This window comes from Poecile atricapillus, chromosome 2 (assembly GCF_030490865.1).
Source record: "Poecile atricapillus isolate bPoeAtr1 chromosome 2, bPoeAtr1.hap1, whole genome shotgun sequence".
Taxonomy (NCBI): domain Eukaryota; kingdom Metazoa; phylum Chordata; class Aves; order Passeriformes; family Paridae; genus Poecile; species Poecile atricapillus.
This window is the reverse complement of record NC_081250.1, coordinates 109,244,249-109,257,930: the sequence shown is the minus strand read 5'-3', so window position 1 is coordinate 109,257,930 and position 13,682 is coordinate 109,244,249.

Below are 13,682 nucleotides of genomic sequence, written 5' to 3'. Positions count from 1 at the left end.
ATCAAATGGACTTTGTTAGTTTTCATTCATCATAGACTTGCTGTTGAATGGGGCAACTCATTTAATTCCAGCAGACACAGATAAGACTAAGGTACTCCATGCCCTGGATTTTGTTAACAAAATTTGCTCCAGGAAAAGGAGTAGAAAAGCTTCCAGCAATACAGCACAGAACTGATTTAGATGCCCCTTAGGTAATCCCTATGGGACATTCCAAGGGTGCTGAGAGGTCTGGTTATTGGCATCACAAGGATGCTCTCAACTATTTTGAAAGATTGTTGAGTTCAGAGAATGTCCCAATGGCCAAAGAGAACATGTTTTCCCCATATTCATTAAATGGCCCAAAATGTAATCAAAGGAAATCCTGTCCAGTCAACATCACCTCAGGCCCTGGAAAAAACATCTTGCAAGTCCTCTTGGAAGCCACTTAAGGATTTATGAAGCAGAAGAAGGTGATTTGGAATATCTGGCAGTAAATGAAGCAGATGAACCATGCCTGACCAACCTGATGACTGTCTTGCATGATTAAATTACTAGATCTGTGAATTACTGTAAGGTAGCAGATATTGGTTACTTTGGTTTTAGCACAGCACTAGGTGCAGTAACTAAGTCAGGACATTATGGTCTACATGAGAGAACTACCAGACAGCTGGATTTTCAACCTCTACAGAGAGTAGTTTGTGGTTGGAACTACTTGCAGGCTGATTACAGGTGAAGCACAGAGGGGTCTGTATGGGGGCTGTTCCTGTTCGGTATCTTTATCAATGATCTGGGGGAGATCAGGTGCACCCTTACCAAGTTCGCAGCTGACACCAAACTGAGGGATGCAGTCGATGGGCTCAGGGTCAGAGTTTTCTTCCAGAGGGACCTAGACAGGCTGGAGGAATAGGCCAATAAAGAACTAGTGAAGGTTAAGTTAAGGTTTATCTTGGACAGATTAACCCCCTGTAACAACATGGGCTGTGGACTGGCCATCTGGGGAGTGGGTCTGCAGAACAAGGTCTGTGGGGGTTGGTTCACACTGGGCTAAAGAGGAGCCAGAAGTGTTCCCTGACAGCAAAGCAGGTTCTCAGCATCCTGGGCTGCACTCATCAGAGGGCGTCAAGGCTATTACTGAAAATGATTATTTACCTGACACTTGTTAGACAATACAGAACACTGTATCAGGGTTTAAGTACAATAAAGTTATTGATAAAGTGAAGTAACAGAACAGGTTGTCAAGTGAGGCTGATAAATCTTCATCTTTAGAGGTTTGTAAAGATTATGATTAGAAGTTTATGAGGATTATGAAGGATTGGAGGAAATGTTAAGCAAGCCAATGTGACTTTCCAGATGTTGTTTTGAGTGGAAGATTGGAGTCTGACTCTTTGAGGTTCCTTCCAACCCAAATGATTTTATGGTTGCTATTAAATTTACTTTCTAACCAACATTAAACACAATTTCCTAGGTCAATGGCAATGCTAGTTTGGCTGGAAAAAATGTGACAAAACTAAAGACTGAATATATCAAAGATAATTTAAATCTAGCAAACTCTCTAAATCTTACTCCCTCAAAATTCAAATGCTTCATGTAAAAAAACCACAGTTTTTTAATCTTTTTATTAAAAAATGTGGGTTTGTATCAACCATTCAAATATAAATATTTTGTCCAAAAATAGAATAAAACCCTTTTGCGTCTCAAAGCAAGTAAGTTTTACCATCTGTATGAAAACTAAGAGTATTTTTTATTTTCTAGTGAACTGGAAAAACAAATTATTTATACGTATTTCCTGAAGAAACATTTGTTTTAGGTTGTAATTTGGTTTATGTTTTCATTGTTACAAGAGATTGTAGTGGAGTTTATTTTCTATATTGCAGGAAGTGGTATGGTACTGAAAATTGTGTCAATTAGAAGGGGGAGCCAAAGTGTCACTAAAATACCTTGTTTCCTTCTTCCTCCTCTGTTACTTTGATAAGTTTGTGTGTGTAGGTGGGTGTACATTTAAACAAACAAAAGTGTTTTCTTATTTCTTCCTCTGTCCTTTGTCAGCATGTTAACTGAGATACGACAGTACCTTCACTTTGAAAAAATCAAATGTAGATGGATTACTTTGAGCTCAAAGTATAGCTCCAGTTCCTAGCTCTAGTAATACAGACCGGAAGTTTCCAGACTGATGTTTCTACAGGACAGGACAAATCCTGTCTCTCCATGTTAAACAAAAATAATCCTAAAAGTAAGTCAGTCTCAAGAAGCATGTCTCAAGAAACAACGGTCTGAGCAGTCAATATAAAAGCTAGGATTTGAGACTTTGATGAATTGGGGGAGAAGTAGGACAGAAATCTGAAGTTCTCTGTTTTTTTCTGGAAAAAAAAAGCAACAGAAAAGGAAGTGTGAAAAGGTGGATGAAGGAATGGAGTCTAACATCTCACTTATGTAAACACCTAGAAAATTTCAATCACAATCATATTCAGGATGTGTGCCTCTCTCCCAACGTAGGTTACTTTTCCACAAAAAAAGGCACAAAGAAATAATCAGTGGGACAATTTGTATTCTTACAGGAAGTCCACAGTGAGGCCTTTGCACAAATTGCCCTGAAAAATATCAGTCAAGAGAGGAGAATTATGATCACTTAAGAGTACTAGTTCTGATGTACCACCTTGAAAAGGAAATTTTGAAAAAAGAAGGAAAAGAACCATGAAAACTCTTCTTGTCACAATAGTTTAAATACAAAATCAATTTTTTCAGAAAGTATATTCACTTTGAACTTCTTTGAGTCTGATTCCTACTTCCAGATAAATTTTCTTTACCCATAAGACGCCTTACCTGAATCAAGGACAAAAGACTTTTCTCATGAGTGAAAACTAGAAGAACAACCTCTACAGCAACATCAGCAAGAAACTTAAATGCACATTCAAAGAACAAGTTAAAACCTTAATTGTGAAATTCATGAAGTGGCAACTTTGAGATGCAGATCAATCAAAGGCAGGATTGATACAAGGGCAGGTATAGATTCCTCCATCCTCATTCACTGGACAGTATGTAATATTGCATTTTGCTGCAATTGTTCCTGAGCCCAGGATCCTTATGATTCATTGGCAGAAGCTACACTGTGTCAGCTGAAATGGAGTCTTTCTCTTCAGGTAGAATCTGCATCATGTTTCTCTTAGCAGAAATCTCTCCTTGCATACCTGACAGGTTATTCTGCAACTGTATACTTAAAAAAATTAAAAGAAACAAAAGTCCATGTTTCTTACTGAGATAGCCACACTTTATTTTCTGGAAATAAAATAATTGCTAGAATGCTAGTAAGTTCTTTCATATTAGCAGCATCTCAAAATACCTTTGCGTAGATTGATTCCTCACTGATTTCTTCTGACTTGTCTGGAAGGCCAAGTGTATTTCCTGTCACTGGTAACATTGCTGAAGGAAGAATTACGAGAAATTCAGGCCAGCTTTCTAAAACTACATACAGCAAACACACCCAAGTTATATGTTTAACTCTGTAACTCAGAATAGCAAGCAGGCAGGTAAGAGACTAAATAAGATTAAGAGATGGCAGCATCAGCTAATTTATTGCAGTGCTGGTGGGAGGTGGAGGGGCAGGGGAATCTGTGCTGTAGCAGCCAAGCACATCTCCAGTGTTGTCTGCTAGGTATGCAGATCTTTCAGATTACAAGGTGGAGGGAGGTTTTCTTTATCAGGGTCCTTTTTTAGAGGTACATGATTTGTGAAGGAGTGGCTGCTGAAAAAAAGGAGCATGGACAAACCAGCAAATTTTTTCCTCATGTTTCTCCTCTCTAATTTCTTCTGTTGTATTACTTGGGAGTCATCACCAACTTCTGTATTTTCGTATGGCAAAATCAGAAGCATGGTCAACTTGGATTGATGTTAATGGACCATTTACTGTGGGAATAACAGGTAGTTGTAAGTAGTACACATTTTGACTCATGGTTCAAACCTAACCCAGCTTTCACAGTGCCGTAGTGATAATATTCTATGAAAGTGTAATAAGTTATAATGAGTAAGTAAAATTTATGAAGCGTGGATACAGGATTGTTTTTTGTAACATTCATATTTTCCATTCTGCAGTAAATAAATGGCTATTCATTAGGAAGTGTCAGAGATAACTAACAGGAGGTACTTATTTAAACATCTTCTCATTTTGCACATGTGCAGAGCAATGATTGGTATTTAGTATTTATGAGTCTAGGGATCTCTTACTGTGTTAATGTAGTTGTAGTTCTCATAAATTTGTATCTTTAATACTTAGAACATTTGTATGTTTTGGTGAACACAGTGGTAATGTAATGTGGAAGACAGTAAAGTCCCATTGCTTTATCCTTCAATGTGTGCTGTGATTCTTGTGTGGCCTTCAGCAAACCATCCTTACAGTGGTCCCTGGAAGAGAGGTGCCACACATTGTCTGTGTATTTCTCACTGTTCTGAGAACATTGTCAGAGGTCTTACCCACATCTTTAGAGCTGCTGCTTGAAAACTACACTTCCCTTTTATCAGACCCTGTCACTCTTATTTTAGACGTGACATGTGATAGGACAGGATAATTATCAAATAGGATATAACTACTGTCCAAAGATTAGAGATTGTGACTTCTAGTTTTACTTCAGATCCAGGCATTATCTTGGTAATTTACTCATAGATATCTGTTTGCACTTCTCAAGGACTCTCAAAGGCAATGATGGTTCTGGCTGCTACTTGGCTGTCCTGGAAAGAGGTACATAAGGAAACATTTTTTCCCACTGAAAATATGTGAAGGCTACTCCCTTTCTCTTCTGAGAGTGGTGAGTGTCGCTCTGAAAGAGGAACGAGAGAAGGTGAGAATCTAAGTTTGCTTTTTATTTCATGTAAAGTCAATTCCATGAATGTTATCCTTGTAATCCCCCAAGAGTGTACCTAAGGGTTCAGACCAAGGAACTCTGACATTGCTGATAAATGATTCTGCATAAGGGTGAATCGTTGATTTATTGCCTGTGGTGTGAGATTGAAATTTGTAAGAATGGAGTATCTACGGACTTTTACAGACTGTTATTTGTAGCTGTATTTTTCTGCTGCCCACTTCTTCTAAAAGAGAACAGCTGATGATGTGGAGGGAAAAAGAACAGATAACATAAACTGGAAATTCTTAAATATTGAGGAGCTAGAAACTGGTGAGACATCATCAGTCACTTGACCTTCAAGTGAGCAATGGAGATGTTTGTCACATAAAATAAAATCTCTTTGGGAGAGTTCCAAAAGGGAGATGAGTGGGTCAATTTACTGCTTGGCTCCTGTCTGTCTGTGCAATGTTTCTTCGTTCTCCACAGCTCCTAATGACACTAGCAAGGCTCAGAGAGAGAGAAGAGTCTCTCTCATCTGAAATAGCATATCTAATTCAATGTTAGCCCATTATATCTGAATTCTACTTTGGTGATAGCCATTTTATAATCCTCTAATCAAAAATGAGAAAAAAACCACAATAAGCACACAGTTATTTTCATTGAGCCAGAAAGTGATATTGCCATAATTTATCTTTGTGGTTATGTCTCATTAAGAAAGTTTTATGTTTTTATACTTTTCTTTCACTTTACTTTTTATTCTTTATTGGTGCATGAAGAGAGATAAAGGGGTACTTTTTTAAAAAATAGTTTGTAGGCAATTTGAATCTCATCTAGTTAATACAAATATTTCCCCCCAAAAATGGGATTTAAATTATGAAAGAAAATCAAAATATTTTACAAGTGTTTCTAAAACTGGACTGCTTACAATCAACATTGTAATCCACATATTGTAGCTTACACAACTCAGTTTTGTGTTTGCAAGATATTCATTGGGACTTAATCAAAAATATTGACTTAAATCCTTAAGAAATTTACAATATTGTGGAAAATTAATACATTTGTTGTCTTTTAACTCCCTCTAGAAACTAAGCACTGTGGAGCCACTTGCTCACCATCCCCCTGGGGGGAGGAGAATCAACCATGGTCTGAGTGTAATAATTGAAACAAAGTAAAATATATCAATTATACTAATAATAGCAATTGTAATAATAACAATAATAATAATAATTGTAATGAAGAGGAGCAAGAGACAATAATTAAACACAAGAAAATAAAATTCATGCACAATATAATTGGTCACCACCTGCTGATCAATGCCCAGCCTGTCCCCCAGTAGAAACTGGCATCTCCCAATGAAGCTGCCCCAGTTTGTATACTGGGCACAACATTCTATGGTGTGGAATATCATTTTGGCCAGTTCGGGTCAGCTGTCCTGGCCATGGTTCCTCACTGCTTCCTGTCCAGCTCCTCCCTAGCAGAGCCTGAGAAACTGAAAATCCTGGACTTAGGGTTAGCAACTGCAAACAACAGTCTGTTATCAATATTATTCTCATACTGAATCAAAAGCACAACACTGTACCATCTATGAAGAAGGAAATTATCTCTATAATACAGGAAACCAGAACATACACTAAGGAATTTTACTAGCCACAAGCAATTTACAAACAGAAATATGGATGGCATCCATCAAATAGGTTACTATCACTCATACAGTCCTAATAACAGTCATGATAATATGATAATATGTTTTCAAGTGTGTTTATGTTTTGGAAGTGGATTCTTATACCTTTAACTTTTTTCTTCAATACAGTTTTCTTTAGTAATGAGATTATTGGAAGGAGCTAAAAGCATTTCCATGCTTTTAAGAAGAGTATAAGGAAAAGATTTTTGGTGAATGCATTCTCCAAGAGTAGATCATAAAAAGCATAGACAAGGGAAGGATCCTGAACTGACTTCCATTATTACATAACTAAGTGATGGTACCTTACTTTAAAACAAATGGAAATATAGAATGGAACATAGTAATACCTGTCCACAAAAATTCCTCTCCTGACTCCTAAAGCAGTGTACATTCTGAGTTCAAAAACACTTTTCCCATACATGTTTTTTGGTGTGGTTCCACAGAGATGGTTTACAATGTCAGGACATGAATGCCTGTCCTGCACATGCCTTGTAGACATATCTTTCAAAAAAAAGTATCCTTGTCATCTAGAATGCAGGGAAGTATCCTTGGCTTCCATAAAACTAATTTCCCAACAGGCTAATTATTGGAGTAAGAATTTTCTCAAGATGGTTATTGTATAAATGCACATGTGGGAATAAGAGTTTTGCTGGAGAAAGAGCAGAATAAAGACAAAAATAAGCTGAAGCATGTAATTAAAAAAAAAAAAAATAAATCTTTCAGCTATGGATTACTCTTGCTTTTTCTTGATGTAGCATCACACCAGGTGCTAACCAATGTTACATATTCCTGATCTCCTACTAAGATAAGATATTCCTAGTTTAAAAAAAAACAATTAAAAGAAACTGAGTAAAGCACTACATTTCCAAAGCTCTCCAATAATGAGTATCTGGTGTTTCCTACTCAGCTATACAGCTTGTCCAGCCTAAAAGTTCTGTAGTGTGATTTATAGACATGCCAAAATACTGAGCAAGCTTAACAGGTATGCTCTGTTTACCTTGCAGCACAAAGGAAACATAATACTTGCCTACTCAGTAGTTTTTCCAATCCCTTTCTAAATGCCTTGCATTATCAGGTCAGGGTAGATGTAAATTTAATTGAAAAGGAGGAGTTGAGTAGCTGCTACCACCTAATGGGCCAGTGAAGTGTGCAGACAGAGTTCTTGCTTTTCTGACTGCAAAAGTAGGTGGAGATAAAGGTTTTGGCATCCTACAGAGCACACACATTGATTCTGCTGAGAAGGAATGAGCTCTGTCTGTTGTTCTTCAGCATCTCTGGTACATCAGCATGCTCTATTGCAGGACCACAAAGAGCCTGACACCTGCTGGGGAATGCCAGTGTTCATGTTGCTCTACTGAAACCCCCATGTGCCATATGCCAGGGGCTCAGGGGTGCCAGCCTGGACCAATAGGTTCTATGCCTCTGACTGGACTGTTAAATTCCCAGAAATAACAGAGAGAAGCAGTGAATTGGTAGTAGTATATGGTAGCAGAGAAAAGGCCCAGGGCACTAAGCAAAAACTGTGTTCATATCTAGTTTATAATTTATTTTGCTTATTTCCATGTGATATCAAAGGTGGTATCCAGATAGTTTTAATAGATAATTAAGGAAATGGCCTAAGTGTACCAGAACCTGATATATTGTCAAGCAAATTGCCTTACTACATATTATTTTTGCATCCTTTGTTATCTTCTGCCATGCAGTGCTGGAACATTTATTTGCACTGAGAAATGCAATTTTACTATAATCAAAATAATGTTCTTGTCCACTTTGGTGCTCAAAGCAATTGGGAAGAAAGCCTAAAACTTTATTATTTCCTTGATTCATTTGAATAAAGTCAAAAAGCATTATTTTAATGAAGTGGAAATATGCTTTCTGACTTGGTGTTTGATTTGAATATTGTAGGGAAATGTGTGGCTTAAGTAGGTATGCTGGATTAAATGTTAAGTGCATTACCATATTTTACATAAGGATATAGAGGGTTGCTTGAAAGAGTTGACAGGACAATTTTCTATTGTTTAAGGCACTCAAAATCAAAATGCTTCACAAAGTCATGTTGATGCCCCAAGAATTCTTTTCAGAAAATTTACAATGATGTTATAATGTTTCATTTTTACATATCTTCATTGAGGCCTTTGACAGTCTTCATTTAGAAATCATGCATCTCATTCTTATTATTTTTGTATCCTTAATAATACAGTAGTATTTCTTAAACTGTGTTAAAAATAAAACATCCAGAGTGAGTGAACATTTTGTTTAGTTATGAGTTTTTTCAGGTAGTGCTCAGAATAAAAAAAGACATAGAAGCACCTTTTAAATATATTTTTACCCTGTTCTGTTCTATTTTCTGTCACACTGAATAAAAATAGCTGGTATTATTGAAATGGAAATAATTCATTATTGCTAAATTAAGAATTTTAGTTAAAGTAAATGTCCCATTTCTGTTTTCAGAAAGTCTTTCACTTTGCAGGAAGGTTTTTGTTTTGGTCTTTTATGGGTTCTTTTTTCTTATCTGTGATCATAACATCTTATTTTCTATGTCCAGATTTTCTGTGAAAAAGGAATTCAATTTTTTGACCAGCATAGTAACTGCTGGTGGTATATGGACATATGCTTTGCAGATACATAAAAATAGCATTTTTCATTTGTTACCACTTTATTGTTTTGTCCCAAATAACATGTTGCCATGTCAACATCCTGTTAGGTCCAATGGCAACAACTGGGTGCAGCATAACACACAATACATGAGGACAAGGTGTAGAAGAAGCTATTAAAATCCACATTATTCTGTTTTGAGGCAGCTACCCACTCACTGTTATTTTGGTAACAAATGTCAGACGTGCTCACCGCCCAGCCAGCTCAGAGATTGGTGGGTGCTCCTTATTCTCTGTGACTGAAACTAATTTGGGATCATTGTCTGTTTTCACAGTCCTCCTTTCATTCCAGAGGGACAACACAAAATGCCTGCGTTCAGTGGGTGCCTCCTTCTCCGGAGTGCAGGTGGTGGGACCAGGCTGTGCTGGCGGAGCTGCCCATGTGCCCTCCCATGTGGAAGTCTGCTGGAGCCGCACAAAGCATCTTGTGAGTGACTTGGGAAGAAATCTTTCTGGAATAACTTTAAAGAGAGATTACCTTCCTTTCATTTTGCATAGAAAGCTCACAATTCCTCGGATACCTTTCCTAGAACTGAAAACTAAGGCAAACTCACTTTGCAACTTAACATGTTCTAACCTCTCAAGCCTCTGTTAAAGTTGCAAATTTTCTGCATTCCCTGACCTGACCTGCAATATTTTCCATGGTGTGTCCTGATTTTGGGGTTCATTTAAATAATTGCCTAGTTAGAGTAACCTATTCTAATCTTATATCAGTATTATTTTGTCCCATATAATTAATTCAAAGGAAAACAGCTCCCTCATCCTTAGTTCCTAGGAAACCTTTCCTGGTAATTCATATTGACAGCAGTGAGTTGTGACATTTATCAGTGAGGTGAAGCTGACCAGCTGCAGGGCTCCTGACTGATTTACTCAGCCAACAAGCTGCTCATGATTCCAGCCAAGTATTGACTTTTCTTTCCCTTCCCTCCCCTCAAGTTAGAAAGAAAATACAGAGGCATTTTTTTATCGTTACATTTTTATTTTTAACAGTCATACTGAAAGCTAAAATGTGGACCACTGACTATATCTTCCCTTTAAAATTTAATTTCTTAATTCTTAAAGGATTTCAAAGTTTCAAGGAAAGAAAATTAGCATTGAATCTAAACTAGTTGAAATATAAAATAAATGAGCAGGTTTGATCTTCTGTTATTGGAATCACTCACTTTAATAGCAGTGAGCTTCAGTCTAGTAAACAACCTGCCTGCAGTCAAATGACCTTTGTGAAGAAAAAACTAAAAATTGAAACTTAGCTCATTTTCATTCTTCAAAAGCAAAAGCAAAATGTTTTGCAAGTATTCTAGGATTTTATATTTTTAAGGCTTAGATAGTGATGGGAGTCAACAACAGAGAATTTTCTGTATTTCTCTAGTTTCTCTCACTTTTCGAGTCCCTTCTTTTTGAACTAACATGCCTGAGCCACAATCGAACTTAAGGAAAGCATGAGTATTTCTAGAACTGACATTTTCAAGCACCAGTGAATTACTGAATCACTCATTCTTGGCACTGATACATTATACCCATAATTGTTCTGCTTGAGGAGGTGACATTTCCAGAAACGGCAGTTCAGCGTGACAAAGGACACAACACTGCTGGGAAGATAAGTGAAAGGTGACAAGACCATGCAGCTGCCAAGGAACAGGCGCTCTTCTGTACATCAGCACTAGATGAAACCAAGTTCAAGTGTTGTAGTCTTGATGTAGATTCAAGTCAGCCTCCATTGCTAATGCTCTCATCTCACTTCTGTGATACGTACTGCATGGAATTAACACAAAGGCCATTACTGAAGCCTTTAAACCTGAGGAGAGGCATCCAGAGTGACTGCTGAGAAGAGCATAGAGAACAGGTAGGTAAAACAGGAGAGAAAAAGGGGACGGCAAAGTTGCTCAGAAAAGAATGGTCGGGGGGGGCTTCTGATGGATCAGGAAAATAAGTTGTCACCATTATGACAAGAACTGTGGGACAGATAAAATGGCCACTGACAAATGCTCTCACGTTGTGATGACTGCAATTGAAATATGAGTTGCTGAAACTTTAATGTTTGAGCTGAAACAATTATTGCACTAGGGATCACCACACTCAAAGTAATCCCAAAAGTAAATCTGTAGATATTAAGCATGTGCAACTTCAGACATTGTACATACCATCCTGATTGTTATATGAACCCATAGAAACCAAAAGACATATGCACCTACACCCAGCCATTCTTTCCTGTGTAAAGACATTATGTATTATGATGCTCATATATATGATGTTTGAAGAATGTGTGTATTTCTACAGATGCAGTTGGGAAAAGAGCACATTTTAAATCTGTCCTTAGAGCAAGTCCTTTAACAAGAAAATATATTAAGTTGCCTGTTTGAAGTGCTGTGGCTTCTCCAAATGTAGCTGTGAAGAACGCCTTTTGTCTTTCCTCCCCAGTGCATTATGTTGTGACAAGGCAGTCATGTTACATAACGTGATGGGGCTGACACCAAATAACACGTGAAAGATTTGATCTCCCTCCCTTTTAGTACGAGTATCCTGATCTGTGAGTGGCTGGACTTTGGAGAGTTCCTTTTATTCTTTATAGAGAAGGAAAAAAGGAACACTCTGTTTGAAAGTCCTTTCAGAAGAGTTGCCATTAGAAATTTTCTTTACAATATTTTCTTTACATCTTTACATTACGGAAAACCATCTTCATCTTTAAAATACGTACATTGTTTCTGGCTCACTCCTTCCTTTGTCTTATCAAGAGCAGATTTCTATTAGGGCCTATAAAACAGGCTTTGAGAAACTTAAGCATGTTATCCTGTATGGCTCATGGCAACACATGTTGAGGTTTATTTTGCACCATCAGTGACCCACTGGCTTGACCAATTTACTTCTAGTGCTGACAGCAGCAGGGGAGAAGGAGGAAGGAGGGCACTGAGAAGTCACTAGGAGAGGGAGGGACCAGCAGGGACGTAGGAGACTGAAAAGTGGGAGTTCTTTCCCTCTCATGATGTATTTTTGAAACTGTTGCCGTTTTGGACTCCCTGCATCCAGTGTGTTGAGAAAGTTGCATCTTTTCAGAAGTATACTGAGGAAATGCTTCCCCTGCTATGGATTAAACAACCACAATGTAATCCAAAAATGGTGTAATCTAACTGCTCTTAATAGAGTTATCCCAGAGATAGCATTGGCCCATTGGTGTAATTGCTGCAGGTTAAGTGGCCTCAGAAACCAGGTTAACTGGAGATTTACTGTGTAACAAACAGGTTTTTTGCAAAGAAGAGTTTGAAAAATTAAACAGACTAGTTTTTCAGTTAAAGACTTCCAAATAATAAATCCAACTCCTATGTCTTTCTGAAAAGTAAATCTTCACTGCATTTCACTTACCTGCCTGAAACTGTTTTCATACTCAGAAGTCAGCAGAAGCAGCTGGGAGAATATTGTAGAAGAAGAAAAAAAAAACAGTGGAAATTAAAAAAAATATAAGGCAAAATTAATGAAACTTTTCAGTCATACCATATTTTTATTTAATAAATGTACAAACAATGTTCTTTTGATAAATGAGATTGTACAGTACGGTGATCGTACTTGCAAAACTCTCTCTGGAACTTAACCAGCCATAATCCAAACCATGGCAATGTTTTTGATTACATGTTAATACCATTAGTGACATACATTTTTAGTCACAGACTTCAACATGAGCAAATAGCACACACAGATTTTTAAAAGTACTCATCAGAGGGAAAATTAAAGAACTCCAAACATTCAAGTTAATGTCAAGTATGTCAGTATGTCAACTTCCTATCAGGATTGTTTCTAAAATGAGAGATTGTGAACTGACAAGTTAATAGATATGTGCTTTCATTATTACATTTTACACTACTCTAGAAAGTGAGGTCATGTTTACTTTTGCTATCAGCAAAACTTGTGAGATAGACTGCAGAATATCAAGGCTCTAAAATACACTGTTGTAGGAAGACTGGGATTATTTTCCTAGATCAGCCCAAGATCTCTTCTTGAGCTATGTCCTGCTCCTGATAAAATTCAAGAGTTTATGAATCACAAGACTGTTAAGAGACATCATGGTCTATGTTTCCAAGTGTTTCAGTGAGACAATATTTCTAAATTCTAATTGATCTAGGGAAGGGGACTTTATAACATGCTGTTAAAATATGATTTTACAATTATTAGAGAGATGACTTTGCCTGAATTAAGGTGCAAACAAGACTATATGCTGAAGCCAATAGTATGGATTTTATATAATAATTAATGAGAAGTAGAGAGAGATAGAAAGAAATAGAAAAAAAAAAAGAGAGCAGGGAAAGAAATAGTATCAGAGAGACAGATTAAGAGAAAAGGTTCCACCATGCTTGGATCCAGATGATATTGTCGGTTCTCTTCTTCTGGTCTTCTCAGTAGCAGGGATCCCAAGGTCATTCAAAACTTCCCACCATTTATACATTTTAGCAAACAAAGAAATTAATGTTCATTGACTAACGCTTCTTTTATCCTATTGTTTAAATTATTCCCTTGCTTCCAATACTATTAAGTCCCATGCTCCGTCTT